The sequence below is a fragment of the Cnephaeus nilssonii genome (assembly GCF_951640355.1).
Source record: "Cnephaeus nilssonii genome assembly, chromosome: 8".
Lineage (NCBI taxonomy): Eukaryota > Metazoa > Chordata > Mammalia > Chiroptera > Vespertilionidae > Cnephaeus > Cnephaeus nilssonii.
In genome coordinates, this window is record NC_137079.1 from 100,442,017 (window position 1) to 100,459,759 (window position 17,743).

Sequence of the window (17,743 nt, forward strand, 5' to 3'; positions counted from 1 at the left end):
AATTTTACTCAGGGTGATTCTTTGCCTTTCTAAAGTAGATTCTGTCATCTATAATATATAATGTCCTACTGCAAACAAATTGAAGTCTGTAACTTGTGTCATAAAACTATACAACAGGTGCCTGACAGCTGACAACCACACTTCCAAATGTTTTGTCCCTAAACCCTGTCAACTAAATCCATTAAGGTTTTTATGGAAAGACCTCTTTTGAACTTTTCCAGCTGGTCTTTTGGCTTCTTCATTTTCCTTTTCAATGGGAATGAAAAAGGTTTGGGTTTTTTTTTAGAACAACAAAGAATCACAACCTTCAATTGGCTTTCCCAAAGAACATATGGCTCCCTGATTTCTCTGAAAACAAAGTATACTTCTTCAGTATGAAACTATTGTTATAACTTTGACTTATGCTTGATAAAGGGTAATTTCTGGGTGTCCATTGAGCTTTGACAATTTTTTCCCCAACATTTTTCTGACAATTTATTTTTTTGAAAAAAGTTGGTTATCAATAGAACATTCTAGCTTGCTAAAATTCTATTAGCCTAGAATAAAGTTCAGCCTGGAAATTAAATACACAGCTATCTTAAGAGCTTTATATCATCCTTTAAATCAGCAATAGAAATATATATTTGAATGAAAAAAGATTAAGATATCAATATTACCTAATTTATTGGTAAAATTACATAATTTGATTTTAAGCAGTTTTATTCTCTTAGAAGGCAAGGATAGTGGTTAGCAACCATGCAACTACCATCAGCATCATTACTAATTGTGGTGAGAATCAAAAATTCAAGTTAAAATAAGGTATTTATTTTCTTGCACTTTCTGTGCTAAGATGATCTTTTAAAGTTTGCTTTGCCTTATAATCTTCCATATGAGAATCTCTGAGAGCTCCTGGTACACTGTCCTCTGGCCCTTGAAGTCACGTGAATTTTACAGTTTATTGAAAACCACTGGGTGCTAAGCTAAAACCAACTTTACCCTTAAACATACCTCCTTCTACCTCTAAGAGTTGACATCAAACTGTAGGATATAGATAATGTGCATAAGGTAGAGCCTGACAAATACTATGCAGAGAGGCACTGATAATGAGCTGTGGGAATTCACAAGAGAGGAGAATTACTTTAACTTGAAGGTATCAAAGACACATTCATGGAAGAGATAGTGTTTCAATGGGGCCTTAAGTACAGGGTGGTATTTAGACATTCAGCAAGATGCTATTTCTGGAAGATTAAGTATAAGAGCAGAGATAAGAAATCCAGTGAAAAAGAAACATCAAAGAATTCAATTTAATAGGAGCTCAGATATTTACTAAATATTTAATTCCTTCTCTTTTTATTTTGACCTAAGGGTAGCCTTACTGTGACTGATAGAGCTCCTGAAGAACTGGGAAACAGACCCAGAAAAACTCACAATACATTTTTTAATTTTTTAGACTACTTAATAATTCCAATGATTGTTTTAGTCTAATATTAAGCTATTGAAAAACTGCTGACAATACAACTTCTAAGAATCCTATCTAATAAAAGAGAAACATGCAAATTGACCATACCTCTGCTATGCCCACAAGCCACGCCCACCAGCCAAATCAAGAGTATGCAAATTAACCCAACAAAGATGGAGGTTAATTTGCATATGCAGATGCTGAGTGGCCTGGGTCCCGGGAACATCTTTGGGACCCAGGCCGCTCCTAGCCTGTAGGCTTGCACTTAGGCCCTGAGCGGCAGGGGTCCCAGAACGCCCCCCAGCCACTCCAGGACTATGGGTGCAGCTGCTTGCACATGCTCCGGTGCCAAGCGGCAGTTTGGGTCCACACCCCCAGCCCGGCGCCTATGACAGGAGGCTGGCTGCTGGCCTCTGGAACATGCAGAAACCCCAGTGGTGGCCGGCCCAGGGGTCCCTGCATGCCCCCCAGCCCGGCACCCACTATGGGGCTGGCTGCTGGCCTGGGGGGCATTCAGAGACGGGGATGTTTCCACCCCACCCCCATCCACTTGCGTGTGTGGCAGCACCAAGTGGTGGTTCGGGTCCACGCCCCCAGCCCGGCGCCCATGATGGGTGGGCTGGCTGCTGGCCTCTGGGGCATGCGGAAACCCCAGCAGCTGCCACTGCATGTGGCCCGGGTTCCCCACACGCCCCCCAGCCCAGCGCCCATGATGGGGGGCGGTGTTGGCTGCCAGTCTCTGGGGTGTGTGGAGACCACGGTGGCCACCACCAGGTGGTGGGGACACCCCCCTAGCCCAGTGGATACAATGCAGGGGCCACATGAGCTGCAGAGGAAACACCATTTAAAAAAATATATACTTTATTGATTTTTTTTACAGAGTAGAGGGGAGAGGTATAGACAGTTGGAAACATCAATGAGAGAGAAACATTGATTAGCTGCCTCCTGCATACTCCCCACTGGGGATGTGTCTCCAACCAAGGTACATGCCCTTAACATGAATCAAATCTGGGACCCTTCATTCTGCAGGCCCACAGTCTATCCACTGAGCCAAACCGGTTCGAGAGTAAATACCTTTTTTGACCACTCATTGGCTAAACTCCCTGTATACCTCCACTCGCAATGTTCTTGGTAATTTGGGTTATAAGAATCCAAAAAGGTGATCTAGGGTTTTTACACCTCACTCCTGGAGGAAAAAACAAAGGTATGCTGCTGGAGGGGCTAAGAAATGTCACATCCTGCCCCAGCCGGTTTGGCTCAGTGGATAGAGCCTCGGCCTGCCGACCGCAGAGTCCAGGTTCGATTCTGATCAAGGGCATGTACCTAGGTTACAGGCTCCTCCCTGGCAGGAGCCCAGGTCAGGGCTTATGCAGGAGGCAACCAATCAAAGTGTCCCTCTCACATTGATGTGTCTCTCTGTCTCTCCCTCCCTCTTCCACACTCTCTAAAAATCAATGGAAACATATCCTCAGGTGAGGATTAAAAAAAAAGAAAGAAAGAAATGTCATATCCTATGAAAGACACATCTTGAAAATGCATAAAGTTGTAATGTTTTCACAGTCAAGGGACCAGAGTCCGTGTTGATGAAAACACTTTGGTGGCTGCAGTGGCTGGCAGTGGCTGCAGCAGTGGGGTAATGGGGCTGGTGCCTTCCCTTGATCAGCCCAGTCACCTCCCACGTGGAGCGGGCCTAAGCTGTCAGTAGGACATCTCCTGAGGGCTCCCTGTCTGTGAGAGGGGGCACACTGGGCTGAGGGAACCCCCCACCATGCAGGAATTTCGTGCACCAGGTCACTAGTCTATATAATAAAGAGGTAATATGCTAATTGGTCCTAATGGTGTCACAGTAATGACCAGGCTGAGCACGCACAGGAGCTGGTGGGCGGGGATGGGGGCGGGGACTTGCACCACTAGGACATGAGGCTGCCGCAGGGGGCGCCCCCCCTCCCCGGCAGAGGTGCGCGCAGGCCCACGGTGCCACCAGGCCCAGAGGGGGGACATCAGGACAGGCTGCAGGAGCGTCCCCAGTGGAAGCACGCAGGCCTGCGGTGCCGCCCGGCCTGGAGAGGGGCATCAGGACGAGGGCGGGGCCTCGGTGGAGAGCTCTCAGCACTCCTGCACCAGGGTTTGAAGGCGTGGAGAGGAAGGGAGAGCACATAGGCAGTTAGGGGGTATAGGCCAGGAGGAGAGAACAGATCGCAGTTAGGGGGACAGAAAAGGAGGGGAGAGCAGTTAGGGGGATCAGGCTGGCATGGGAGAGCAGTTAGGCAGTTAGGGGAATCAGGCCAGGAGGGGAGAGCAGTTAGGGCCATCAGGCCAGCAGGTAGCAGTTAGGGGCTTCAGGCAGGCAGGAGAGAAGTTAGGGGGCATCAGGCAGGCAGGTGAGCGCTTAGGAGCCAGTGGTTCTGGATTGTGAGAGGGATCCCAGATTGGAGAGGGTGCAGGCCAGACTGAGGGACCTCCCCCGCCATGCATGAATTATGTGCACTGGGCCACTAGTTGATATATAATTTTCTTTCTTCATTCTATACACGTCCATTCTTGCCATTTCCACTGCCATGCACATTCTAAAAAGAGGTAGCACAACATATCCACAAAGAAATACAGAGGATGTATATAAAAATTCATAGAAAGAGAAATGATATAACTCAGCAGTGGAGAGAAATAGGCACAACACAAATTGAATATATTGAATATATAATCTCATGTGGTGCTCTTTTAGGATATTCTCAGGAAAGGCACCTATAAGCACATCCTTCCTAACCAAAAGCATAAATGGGGCTATGAAATCTTGGTAATGGAATGGAACTCAAGTATTGATTAATTCACACTCTACCCTCTATTTTTTGTAGGCTCTAAAGATAAAGTTACCAGATAATGTGAAGGTGGAGCTGATAAAGACACCAATGTTCACCTTAGAAGTCAAGAGTATAGCAATTCACTTTATTATATGTACTTTTGTTGCTTAGGAACATTACTTGACCACATAAATACCCACAGATGATATATAATGGGTATTTGTACACGAGATTCCAGAGACTTAAATTGTTCATCTACTTTAACAGAGGTTGATATACAATTTCATTATTCCCAGATTCTTTACTTGCAAATTTGTCTACTTGCTAAAATGTACTTGTAGCTTAAAATTAATGCTTGTGGTGCTTTTGTATTCATTTGTGGACTCTGGCAAAGCACTTTTGAAAAATATGCATCACCTAATGCTCTACCTTCTTGTTTCAGCTGTCATACTGTAGACAAGTGTCCTATTAAGAGTCTATTTAGTTCCACACTGTTGTTGTTTTTTGTGTGATTTTGCTGATTAACATATCTGCCAATCTTAGTGTTTCTAAACACAAGAAGGCTGTGACATGCTTTACAAGGGATGTATATGTATTAGATAAACTTGTTCAGGCATAAGGGATGGTGCTGTTGGCTGTGAGTTCAAAATTAATGGATCAATAACATATATCAAATAAAGTATCTTTAAACAGAATCACACATGAAACAAGGTTATATATTAATTGGTTCATAAAATGTTGTAACCAGAAGCCTGCAGGGAACCTGACTCAGTATTTCCCCTAGGAGCAGTTAATATAAGCAGCAATTTTATACAGCATAACTACTATAAATAAGGAAAATCAATCACATTTATTCAATAAAAGTAACAATAAGTTAATCTTTAGGGACAAAGCAAAATGGAGCACAGGAAGTGGAAATGTGTTCTTCCTCCACACACATTTTGCCTTATTTTTATCAACCTTTCCCTAGCACATAGCCAGGAGTGTTAACTGAAAGGAACCTTTACTGCATTTATAGATGGCCCACCCTGACCTCCAGCTCCACTCATCTGTCCCTGGACATGACAGCACTAGGTCCAGACACAGCTCCTGCATAGCTATCTGCCATAATTTGAGAATACACAAAGAAAATTTATAGGATAATTTTTAACCTATAGGAAAATAATATACATGGGATGAACTCTGATGCAGAATAATGCCTAATCCTGCTGGAGAATCTTAGGATAATTTGTTGTAGGATCTCAGTTGAAGTAATATTCCACACCTAGGATTAATGCCTGTTCATGCTTTTGTTGAGAACTGTAGTAACAGACCTCATGGAAGTGATCTTTTGAGGCTGTAAGGGTCCTCCAGAAAGAGAGCTCATCTATATATATAAAAGGCTAACATGCAAAGTGTCCCCTTGGCAGTTTGACTGGGAGACCAGGAGTTCGATTGCTTACTATGATGTGTGCTGACCACCAGGGGCGGCGCAGAACATGGCAGGCAATCAGCGGCGGGGGTGGTGAGGGTGGCAAGGGAAGAAGGAGGGGGGAGGTGGGGAATCTGATTGGCCCTGATCACTGGCCAGGCCTAGGGACCCTACCCGTGCACAAATTTCATGCACTGGGCCTCTAGTTATCATATAAATGGATTTGTTAGGCAACAATAATATAGACTCTGTATGTTTTGAACATCAGAGCAAAGTAGAGATTCAGAGTGTAGTATAAGGGTGTTACTCATCTCTAACTTGTGCCCAGTCTCCTGGATGAATGTTTGGGACCCAGGAAAAGAGAACACCATAAGTAAAAATGTAAAGACATGCTTAATCAATCTATTTTTCATACAAGATACCAACCAGCACTCTTCTGAATATCCTTTTCCTTTAATACAAAATAACAGAAAAAACCACCACACTCCTGGTGGCTCCTAGGGCAGGCCCCTGCTATGGGTGAATTGAAGCTAATGACTGGGAATCCTGGCAGAGCTTTGGTAATACTATGGGACTGGGCTGATTGTGGAGAATACTTACACTTGGGTAATAGCTTTGACCAACCAGAATTAATACAACACAGGTATTAAACAATCAATTATAAGAGTCCCTGACCAAAACAAACAAACAAAAACCCACAAAACACCCCAAGAAACTCACAACTCACTGGAGTACAGGTGTAAATAGCTGAATATGCTTAGAGAGGAGGACTGGACATGTGGGGGCCATGGTCATGATGATAACCTGTATATTATTTCAATGCATCTCACAATAATTAATCTCTGCATGTTAGGCATTTCCACATTCTATGGAACTGTCAGGTTAAATTACTCATTTTAAATCCTTAAGTATGTGATAGATCTAGGATTCAAATGCAGCCTGCTAGTATTCTTTCTATACTTCCTCTAAATTATCATATTATTTAAGTTACACTTACAGGTGATTCTACTTACAGGTGATTCTAAGTTAATTTTAATTTGCTTTAACTTAGTTTATAAATGAGTGCTATTGAATAGAAGCAAACATGTTCTGAGTGCATTTCCCTCTCCCAATTGCAAACCCTAATGAATAGTGAGCCTGATACATGGTAAGAATTAAGAGGAAAAACAAAGGGTACAGGGTCAGTTTCTAAATATTTAAGACAAAATCATAGAAAAATTCACACAAACTAAGAGTAAGACCCAACTGCTTTGTGAATGAATTTCGGGCCATACCCAAAAATCAGGGAAGCTGAAAGGAATATGCTTCTTTCAGACTGAATGGTTGCTTCATCAGGCCACAGCTAGGTCAGAATCAGTAAGTGTTACTTGCAGGGACCCCCCACCTTTTGTTAAGCACGAGCCCCTCCCCCAAACCCACCTCTTAAAAAAAAGCCCCCCCCCTCAAAAAAAAGGAAGAAAGAAAAGAAAAAGGATATGCGTATTTTCAGACCCTACTTAAAAAAGATAGAAGAAGAGGAGAACCAAGAGTTTATATCTTCTAACCTAGAGCTTAAAAATATTATCTTGATTGAACCTGATTTAATTGTGCAATACTTTGCTTACTGAATTAGAAGTTTAATACCAGTGGAATGAATGCCTTCCCTATTGGTATGCACTCCTAGGATGAGGAATTCAGATTTATATCTACAGAGGACAAAGGACAAAGCAAACAAATAATTGCAAGGTGAATTCTCATTTACAATATGCACATTACTGGAATGTGCAGTCTAAATTAAAAGCTAACTTAGTCACTGGAATGCTGTAATATGAGTGGCTAAGGAAACTTTTTTTCCTGAAAATGGAAGTGTGGTACTGTATTTTAAACAAAAATACAAACTAATTCAAGAAATAATTATGTTGTCCTTGCTGTTGCAGACCAAAGTGTGGGCCCTAGAGGAAATTGACCTCAGGTTTATTGACACCACCTCCAAGTGTAGCCATGGTTGCTTCCAGACTGTAGAAGAGAAGAAAAATTCATGGGACCACTTAAAAAGAACGAATTGAAAAGGAAGAAGGAGCTTAATGTCCGTAACAGACTGTATAGTTAGTGGAGTCTCAATAAAAATTATTTTCCACTAAAAAAAGAAAAGTGGAAAAAAAAAAGAATTACGTTGATGAACAAGTCATGTATAAACTCCAAGCATTTTAGAGGAAGAATAACCACTGGATTGCATCTTTTATAACTGCCCTATTTTACCAAGATCCAGAAAGGCTGTGATTTGAATAAGATTACAGAGCAGCTATTTGCAGAAGAGGACTACATTCCCAGAGATTTTCACTCTTAGCCCAGTGGTATTACCATTTAACAGATTGTGATCTCAAATATTTTTCTTAAGCACAAGATCATAAAAGTTGGGTTTTAAATAATATGAAATTAAACAGTAGGAGGATTCACTTCAGAGATTTAATATGGCTCCAGCAATAAAGGCATCTGGGAAATGTTGAATTCTTTCTGTTTAACCTTCTGTGACTGTTTAACTCTCTGTAGCCTCAGGTTTAGCTGACTCCCCAGAAAGCTGGAATGTCACCCAAAGATAAATGTCAGGTCACAGGAAGGAGGTTAATGAATCTGTAGAGTGTGGATAACTGCCTGATGTTATCTGTTAACTTAAAGATGCATTGTTCTTTCTGGTGGTCTATGTGCCTATCCACCATATGTTTTTATTATTAACTTCCTATAAAAAAGAAACCCTGTCCTAGGAGGGGTGCAAAATCCCCTCCCCCTTTCTCCCCGCTAGCCACTACTGGCAGCAAGCAGCTTCTTTGCCCATGTATGTAAGTTTCTCCTGTTAAAGGCCTTATAAATTTGAATAAGACTACCTGTCAGTTTCTCAGAATTAATCCTGAATTTAGACTTTTGGGGATTTCCCCCAACAATATATGTGCAATAAATTTGGGAAAGACTTAATTATCTCTCTTTAAGGCAGCCCAGAAGTAATTTTCTATTATCTTTTTCCCATTAACAAATAGAAGTAAAACAAAACAATGCTGTACTTTCATAGAAACAGTAATTACTTTACCAAAAGCTGAGTTAAGTTTGTCAAGATCCACACCTTCTCCTGCCTCTGGGGTAAAAGAAAAAAATACAAAACAAAACACCTGGTGCAGCAAGACTTCTTGCATGCATTGCCTGAAGCAACACATAACTTTGTTAGATCTCTGGAAACACATTCTTAAAATAAACTTAATAGCCTTCAGGTCTCTCTTCAAACCAGAGCCTAATTCTTTTTGTGGCGCCAGACATCTCCTCCCATCCCTAGGAGACTCTGCAGGGAAATAAAAGCAATGGTTCTCTGAGCACCTTTCAGATTAACCGGTTTAGCACCATTTAGTTAATTCTCTGTGAAGTGAGGTTGTTTTCTAATTTCTATTTGTATAACAGCAGCATGCACATTACTATAAGACACAGCCATTACAATTAACAAGGGTTACAGTTTGAACTATATTTTGGATTATCTTTTAAAAATGTGTTATATCGACATTGAGACAAAATATAAAAGAAAAAAAACACACACACTAGAGGTACCTTAATCTGATTGTTGAAAAAGAAACCACCTTTACCTTATCTTGTTTCTATTTTTACCAAAAGTTAAATTTGATGGCTGTGATAGAGGGATTAAGATTACATGGAAGCACAAAACCCATTCTATGAATTAAAATATTGTGAGTGAATTGTAACTTGGAATTCTGGAATGTGAAAATTAAATGAGAACTCCCTAGTATTTTTAGATTGTTTCCTCCTCCTCCTCCTCCTCCTCCTCCTCCTCCTCCTCCTCTTTCTTCTTCTTCCTCTTCTTCGTTCTTTTACATTTGAGGTAGTAACATGTTCATAGGTATATTTGCAAGATTTGGAAGTTTTAGATTTCTAGACTTAAAAATTAAAGATAAATATGCAAATCTTATCTGGTTTCCTGGCTATTACTTCAAATTAAAAAAGCATTTTCATCAATGTTTTTCAAGGAAGAAAGGAGATCGGGAAGGAGGTAAGAAGGAAAACAGAAAAAAAAAAGAGAGAGAGAAAATTATGTTGGTGAATAAGACAAATATAAACTCTAAGCATTTTAGAGGAAGAATAAATGCTGGATTGCATCTTTTATCATTGCCGCATTAAGGCTGTGATTTGAATAAGATTACAAAGCAGCTATTTGCAGAAGAGGAATACATTCCCAGAGATTTTCACTCTTAGCCCAGTGGTATTGCCATTTAAAAGACTGTAATCTCAAATATTTTTCTTAAGCAAAAGATCATAAGAATTGTGTGTTTTAAATAATATGAAATTAAATGGTAGGGGGATTCACTTCAGAGATTTAATATGGCTCCAGCAATAAAGGCATCTGGGAAATGTTGAACTCTTTCTGTTTAACCTTCTGTGACTGTTTAACTCTCTGTAGCCTCAGGTCTAGCTGACTCCCCAGAAAGCTGGAATGTCACCCAAAGATAAATGTCAGGTCACAGGAAAGAGAAAAATAAAGGGGGAGAGAGAGAGAAAGAGAAAGAGAGGGAGGGAGGGAGAGAGAGAGAGAGAGAGAGAGAGAGAGAGAGAGAGAGAGAAAGAGAGAGAGAGAGAGAGAGAGAGAGAGAGAGAGGGAGAGAGGGAGAGAGAGAGAGAGAGAGAGAGAATGAAGTAGGATACCATCAGTTTGTTTTTCACATTTTATTTTCATTTATTTCAGATTAGTTTCACAATGGTAGCTTTTATACTTGACTTGTGTATTGTTTCATTAGTCAAATCCTTTGGTGACTGCTCCGATACCTTTAAAATTATGCCAGAGCTACACATACAGCCCTCCTTGGTGATTTTAATGTCTCTGGTTAATATAAAAGCCCTGAGGAGAACCAAAGATGGCGGCGTAGGTAAACATCTAAACTGTGGCCGTGCACAACAATTTCAAAACTACAACTAAAAGACAAAACGTCTATCACCCAGAGCCACGGGAGGGCTGGCTGAGTGGAAGCTCTACAACTAGACAGAAAGAGAAAAGAGCATTCAGTGCAAACGCTGAGAAGCTGAGGTACAGGGGCGTGCGCGCGCGATACGGGCTGGTGTCGGATCCTGGCTGGCAGCGGGTGTTGCTTTCTTCAACCCAAAGGGGAGATGCGTGGGACCCAAAATCCTATGGGGAGAAGCTGGACTGTCTGCCATCGGGTCGGAAAGTGAGGTGGCTTGCTTGCAGAGCTGTGCGGAGGAATAATTGTTTGCTGCGCTGGGGCGCGAGACGTGGGGACGCGGTCGGAGGTGCGGGACATCTGGCTGCCAGCCATTGATGTTTGCCACGCCCTAGCCTAGTGACTCCTTGAGACCCCACCCCGCACAACCTACAAACTCACCCAATCTCCAAGCAGCGGCTTTTGCATTTGAATGGCCTTCATTATCGCCGCTTAACCTAGTAAACTTGCAAACCAGTTCAGACAGCTCCATAATCTACAAATCCCAAGCAGGGAGGAGAGGACTATAGTTCTTGCTGTAGCTCCTGCAGGGTGACCTCAGACAATAGCTGACCTGCACCCCATTGGAGATCCAGAAGCCAGTGTACCTAGTGGTCAGTGTGAGACACAGATTTCAACTCCTCACATCCATAAGTGACACATTCAAAAGGCAGACTCAGTGAGCACCAAAGACCCACTGAAACAAGTCCTGCTCCATAAGGGTGTCTGCAGCACAGAAGTTCTTCCATTATAAACACAGCAGGTCCCCACAGCCAATTGGCCTGGAGGACAATTTCTCCCAGTGTACCAACAGCAATCAAGGCTTAACTACACCAAGACTTTGCACTCAGCCCACAAAGAGGTGTACCAAGACCATCCACCTCAGGTGATTGGGGAGGCTGAGCTACTGGCCCCTATAGGACACCTAGCACACAAAGCCGCTCCATCAAAACAGGGAAGCAGCCAAAATGCGGAGACACAGGAACATGTCACGAATGAAAGAAATGGAGGAAAGCAAACTACGGGACGCCATAGAGTTCAAAACCACATTTATAAGGTTACTCAAGAATCTTCTAAAAACCACTGAGAACCTTGATGAGACCTTCAAGGACCTTAATGAGAATGCCAAAAAAATGGAAAAGAACCTGTCAGAAATTAAGAATACACTGTCTGAAATAAAGAATATACAGAAAGTCAACTGTAGATCAACGTACCCCAAAAGTCAAACCAAAGATCTGAAATATGAGGGAAAAAAAACACCCATCCAGAAAAACAAAAAGAAAAAAGGATCCAAATATATGAAGATAATGTAAGGAGCCTCTGGGACAACTTTAAGCGTACCAACATCCAAATTTTGGGGGTGCCAGAAGAAGAGAGAGAGCAAAATATTGAAAACCTATTAGAAGAAATAATGACAGAAAACTTTCCCTACCTGGTGAAAGAAATAGACTTACAAGTTCAGGAAGTGCACAGAACCCCAAACAAAAGGAATCCAAAGAGGACCACACCAAGACACATCATAATTAAAATGCCAAGGGCAAAAGACAAAGAGAGAATCTTAAAAGCAGCAAGAGAAAAACAGTTAGTTACCTACAAGGGAGTACCCATACAACTGTCAGCTGATTTCTCAACAGAAACTATGCAGGCCAGAAGGGAGTTGCAAGAAATATTCAAAGTGATGAACAGCAAGAAACTACAAACAAGATTACTCTACCCAGCAAAGCTATCATTCAAAATTGAAGGTCAGATAAAGAGCTTCACAGACAAAAAAAAAACTAAAGGAGTTCATCACCACCAAACCAGGATTACATGAAATGCTGAAGGGTATTCTTTAAGAAGAGGAAGAAGAAGAAAAAGGTAAAGATAAAAATTATGAACAACAAAAAGACATCAAATACATACCTACCCACAAGTGAATCTAAAAATCAAGTGAACAAAAAGTCTGAAGAACAGAATGGACTGGTGAATATAATGGAATCAGGAACATAGAAAGGGAGTGGACTGACAATTCTCAGGGAGAAGGGGGTGTGAGGGGTGTGGGAAGAGTTTGGACAAAAGTCTTACACCTATGGATGAAGACAGTGGCGGGGGGTAGGGGCATGGGGTGGGGTGGGGAATCAGGTGCAGGGGAGCTATGGGGGGGGGAAAAAGAGGAACACTTGTAATAATCTGAACAATAAAGATTTATTTAAAATATATATATATAAAAGCCCTTCATTTATGTATTTAACTGCCAAAAGGAAAGCAAAAAGACACAATAAGTATAAAGTAAAGTTAGTATGATCTTAGAGCTTGTAGGAGAAACATTTAGACAACATACAGCATTGTGTTTTTTTTAATAGAACTCAGACCACATGTTATAAAGAATAATGATGGTTCACATATAGCCCTTCTATAAGACTTAGAATCTAGTAAGGAGGGTAAACCAAATATTCTACATAAATTATAATACAAAAATAAAAGGTAAAATAATGAACATCCATTATATGGGGCTCAGAGGAGGGGCAAGAGGACATTGGCCTGGGGAGACCACCAGAGTCTTGGCATAATGGGCACTGTGGAGGGACACTGAAGGATGGCATTACTTCGAGGGGAAGGAATCACAAAAACAAAACAAAACAAAACAGGTGCGCGAGGACAGCATTTTGTGGATAGTAATAAATTGTCCAGGTTTGTAAAGTTTGTGGAAGCAAAGCAGAGAAGAGGAGATAAGTTGAAAAGTGAGGGGGCTGACAAAGAAAACTTGGTGCAGGGAAGGCAAAATCTGAATTCTTCCTTAACAAATATTAATTTGGTAAAACTATTGAAGGATTTGTTAGAATAAAAATGGACTAGGAATCAAATATATAATTCACAGATAATAACCACCAAAATAGGATTTCTGCCAGTGGAAGAGAAAACTTGCATTATGATACAAATGAGTCCATATATTTTCCATAAGAAAAAATAAAAGTTTTGCGCATAATAAAATAGAAATCCTTAAAATATTAAAATTTAGCCCTAACTGGTTTGGCTCAGTGGATAGAGCGTCAGTCTGCGGACTGAAAGGTCCCAGGTTCGATTCCGGTCAAGGGCATGTACCTTGGTTGCGGGCACATCCCCAGTAGGAGGTGTGCAGCAGGCAGCTGATCGATGTTTCTCTCTCATCGATGTTTCTAACTCTCTATCCCTCTCCCTTCCTCTCTGTAAAACATCAATAAAATATATTTTAAAAAATAATAAAAAAATACTAAAATTTACCTATGGACATGTAAAATGACTAAACAAAAATGCCCACTATAGCCCTGGCTGGTTTGGCTCAGTGGATGGAGCATCGGCCTGAGGACTGAAGTGTCCCAGGTTCAATTCCAGTCAGGGGCACAGACCCAGGTTGAGGCCTTGATCCCCAGTGGGGGGCGTTCAGGAGGCAGCTAATGGATGATTCTCTCTCATCATTGATGTTTCTCTCTCTTTCTCTCTCTCTTTCTCTCTCTCTCTCTCTCTCTCTCTCTCTCTCTCTCTCTCTCTCTCATTTCCTCTCTGAAATCAATATAAATATATATATTTTTAAAATGCCCACCATAAGCAAACAATTACATGAATTCCTGAACTACTAGATTGGACACAAACTTTTTGCCAAACTGCCATAACATAGAGTTCCTTCTTACTAAAACTCTTTTGGCAACTAACTTTGTATGGATGGAAGTCAGTAAATTAAGAACCTTATCCCTATACTGAATTTTAGAAAATTCTATCATCTAAATTTTTTAATAAGTATGTTTTAGAAAGGCACTTATGTCTTTTTAAAACTTTGAAAAATGTACTGTTCTGTTTAAACAATAATTTATAGCTTGGATACTTGCTTTCAAAATAAAAGTTTTTTTTTTAATTTACCACTATCTGTTTAAACAAAATAACTTTATTTTACTGAGAAAGAAATATATTATTAGTAATCAGAAGCCATTATTAGCAGCAATAAGGTGTTCCCATTAACTTTTAAATAAACATAATCAGTAAGTTTTACAAGTAATTTTCATAAGTATTATATACAATAAATCAGGGTAAGAAACTAAAACCTTTATTTAAAGGTCCTAATTTAGGCATTCTATGTACTCATGTACTCAAGGTTTTGAAAATCAGGCCTTATTAAAATGTACATTAATTTTGAAGTTCTGACTGTTTTTCTTGTCCTTAAGAAAGTGGTATAAGAAAAGTACTTCAAGAGATCATTTATTTTGAGCAGTAAAAAGAAATAATGACTAGATTTCTTGGTGAAGTTTTATACTTAAGTGTCTATTTGGTATAAATCCAAATGCATACCACAGATAAAAGTTTCTCTCTCTCCATCCCTTCCAGCTTCTTAACTTAAAAAAAAAAAATAGGATCAGTGTGATAAAATTTTTTTTAGGCCAAGATAAACCACATGTTTCTTCCTTTGGTTAATATACAGTGCTGATGGAACTTTATGAATATTCTGGGAATAGGAGACAATGATTACTACAGAGAATTCATGGGTGTAGAAACACATTCAGAGGCATATTTGGAAGCCAATACATTGATTTTGCAACTTATAACATGGTCTAAATTAGTGGATCTTGTGTGTGTGTGTGTGTGTGTGTGTGTGTGTTAGGAGTATAAATGATTTTGACCTCATGAGGACATTTGGCAATGCTGAGAGAGATTTTTGGTTGTCACAATGGGGAAGAGGGAGGGAGTATTCTAGTGGGTAGAGGCCAGGGAGACCAGGGACCCTAGAATGCACATGACAGTCAGTCCCCTCCCCCCAGCAAAGAATTAGAATTATCTGGACCAAAATGTCAATCATGCTACTGAGAAAACCTGGTCTAAACTGCCATATCAATATATACAACTAAATGTGAACATACTATTTGACTTTTCTCAATGAATTCCATGTTTTCTCATGAATTGCTTACAGATGTGGTTAAATGATAAAAATACTTCCTCTTCTTATAAATATGCAGAATTTTTCAAATCCATCATTAATGTAGAAAAGCTTCCATTACAAGGGGTTTATTCCCTTATTATAGGAAACTAGAGGCCCGGTGCATGAAATTTGTGCACGGCGGGGGAGAGGGGGAGGGTGTCCCTCAGCCCAGCCTGCACCCTCTCCAATCTAGGACCCCTCAAAAGATGTCCAACTGCCCTCTCAAAATCCAGGACTGCTGGCTCCCAACCACTCGCCTGCCTCTGCCTGATTGCCCCTAACCACTTCTGCCTGCCAGCCTGATCACCCCCTAACCACTCCCCTGCCAGCCTGATTGACGCCAAAATGCTCCCCGGCTGGCCTGATTGCCCCTAACTGCCCTCATCTGCTGGGATGGTCACCCATAACTGCCCTCCCCTGCCAGTCTGCTCACCCCTAACTGTCCTCCCCTGCAGGCCTGGTTGCCCCCAACTGCCCTCCCCTGCTGGCCTGGTCACCCCTTACTGCCCTCCTCTGCCGGCCTGGTCACCCCTAACTGCCCTCACTGCTGGCTTGATTGCCCACAATTGCCCTCCCCTGCAGGCCTGGTACTCCCAACTGCCCTTCTCTGCAGGCCTGGTCCTCCCCCAACTGCCCTCCCCTGATGGCCTGATTCCCCCCCCCCCCTCCCAACTGCCCTCCCATGCAGGCATGGTCGCCCTCAACTGCCTTCTCCTGCTGGCCTGGTCTCCTCCAACTGCCCTCTTCTGCTGGCCCAGTCACCACTAACTGCCCTCCCTGTTGGCCTGATCGCCAACAACTGCCCTCCCCTGCCAGCCTGGCCCCCCCCCCCAATTTCCCTCCCCTACAGGCCTGGTCCCCCCAACTGCCCTCCCCTGCAGGCCTGGGTTCCACCCGTCCTCCACTGCAGGCCTGGTCCCCCCGACAACTGCCCTCCCCTGCAGGCCTGGTCTCCCCCAACTGCCCTCCTCTGCCTGCCTGGTCACCCTTAACTGCCCTCCCCTTCTGTCCTTGTCCCCCCAATTGCCCTTCCCTGCAGGGTTCGTCCCCACAACTGCCCTCCCCTGCCGGCCTGGTCCCCCCAACTGCCCTCCTCTGCAGGCCTGGGTCCCACCCGTCCTCCACTGCAGGCCTGGTCCCCCCTCCCAACTGTCCTCCCCTGCAAGCCTGGTCCCCCACAACTGCTCTCCCCTGTGGGCCTGCTCCTCCCCAACTGCCCTCCACTGCAGTCCTGGTCCCCCCCAACTGCCTTCCCCTGCTGACCTGGTCTCCCCCAACTGCCTCCTCTGCCGGCCTGGTCACCCCTAACTGCCCTCCCCTGCAGGCCTGGTCTCCCCCAACTGCCCTCTCTTGCAGGTCTGGGTCCCCCACAACTGCCCTCCCTTGTTGTCCTGGTCTCCCCCAACTGCCCTCATCTGCCAGCCTGGTCAACCCTAATTGCCCACAACTGCCCTCCCCTGCAGGCCATCTTGTGGTGGCCATCTTGTGTCTGCATGGGGGCAGCCATCTTTGACCACATGGGGGCGGCCATCTTGTGTCTTAGAGTGATGGTCAATTTGCATATTACTCTTTTATTAGATAGGAGGATAGTTGAGTCGGTAGTTTTCCTACTTAGTCAAAATTTATGACTAATTTTCTAGGAATTTAGGAGTGAGAATCCAAACTGTGTCAAAGTGATACTGTATGCATGATTTAGATTTTAGTATGTAATCAACCACATGAGGCATGATTTCTATTTTAGAGCTTTTCAGCAGATTTTGTTTTACCAGAACACCTTAGAATTGAGAATAGGAAGTAGAGGGGCTTCCCAAAGTCATTATAGGAAGGGAAAACTTGGCACAAACACAGGTTGTCCAGTTTTTCATGGCTTTTTATAGCTAAAAAGAAAAACACTACATATACAATGCACATATGTGCCTTTGTGTACACACACACACACACACACACACACACACACATACATATCTTACTTTTGTTTTTATAAAGAATGAAAATATTGTTCAAAATATTCTCCAGAAATATAGAACACAGTCTTTTATCTGGTTTTCCACTGAACAACTTTGAAAAGCATTTCCCAGCATACGTTTTTTTCAAACCTTATTTTCCTGTCTTTAAATAGGTATTATGTTAAAAAGTCACTCTGAGTCAACTAGGAGGGATATATGCTGGGATTAAGCTATGTAATAGAATGCTTTAAGGCAGTAA

At 42.2% G+C, this 17,743-nt stretch overlaps 1 protein-coding gene across 2 annotated transcripts in view; it reads right to left on the reverse strand.

Moving 5' to 3' along the window:
* FREM2 (FRAS1 related extracellular matrix 2) overlaps positions 1-17,743 on the reverse strand; it is a 337,043-nt gene that overhangs the window by 207,015 nt on the left and 112,285 nt on the right. The window lies entirely within an intron of this gene.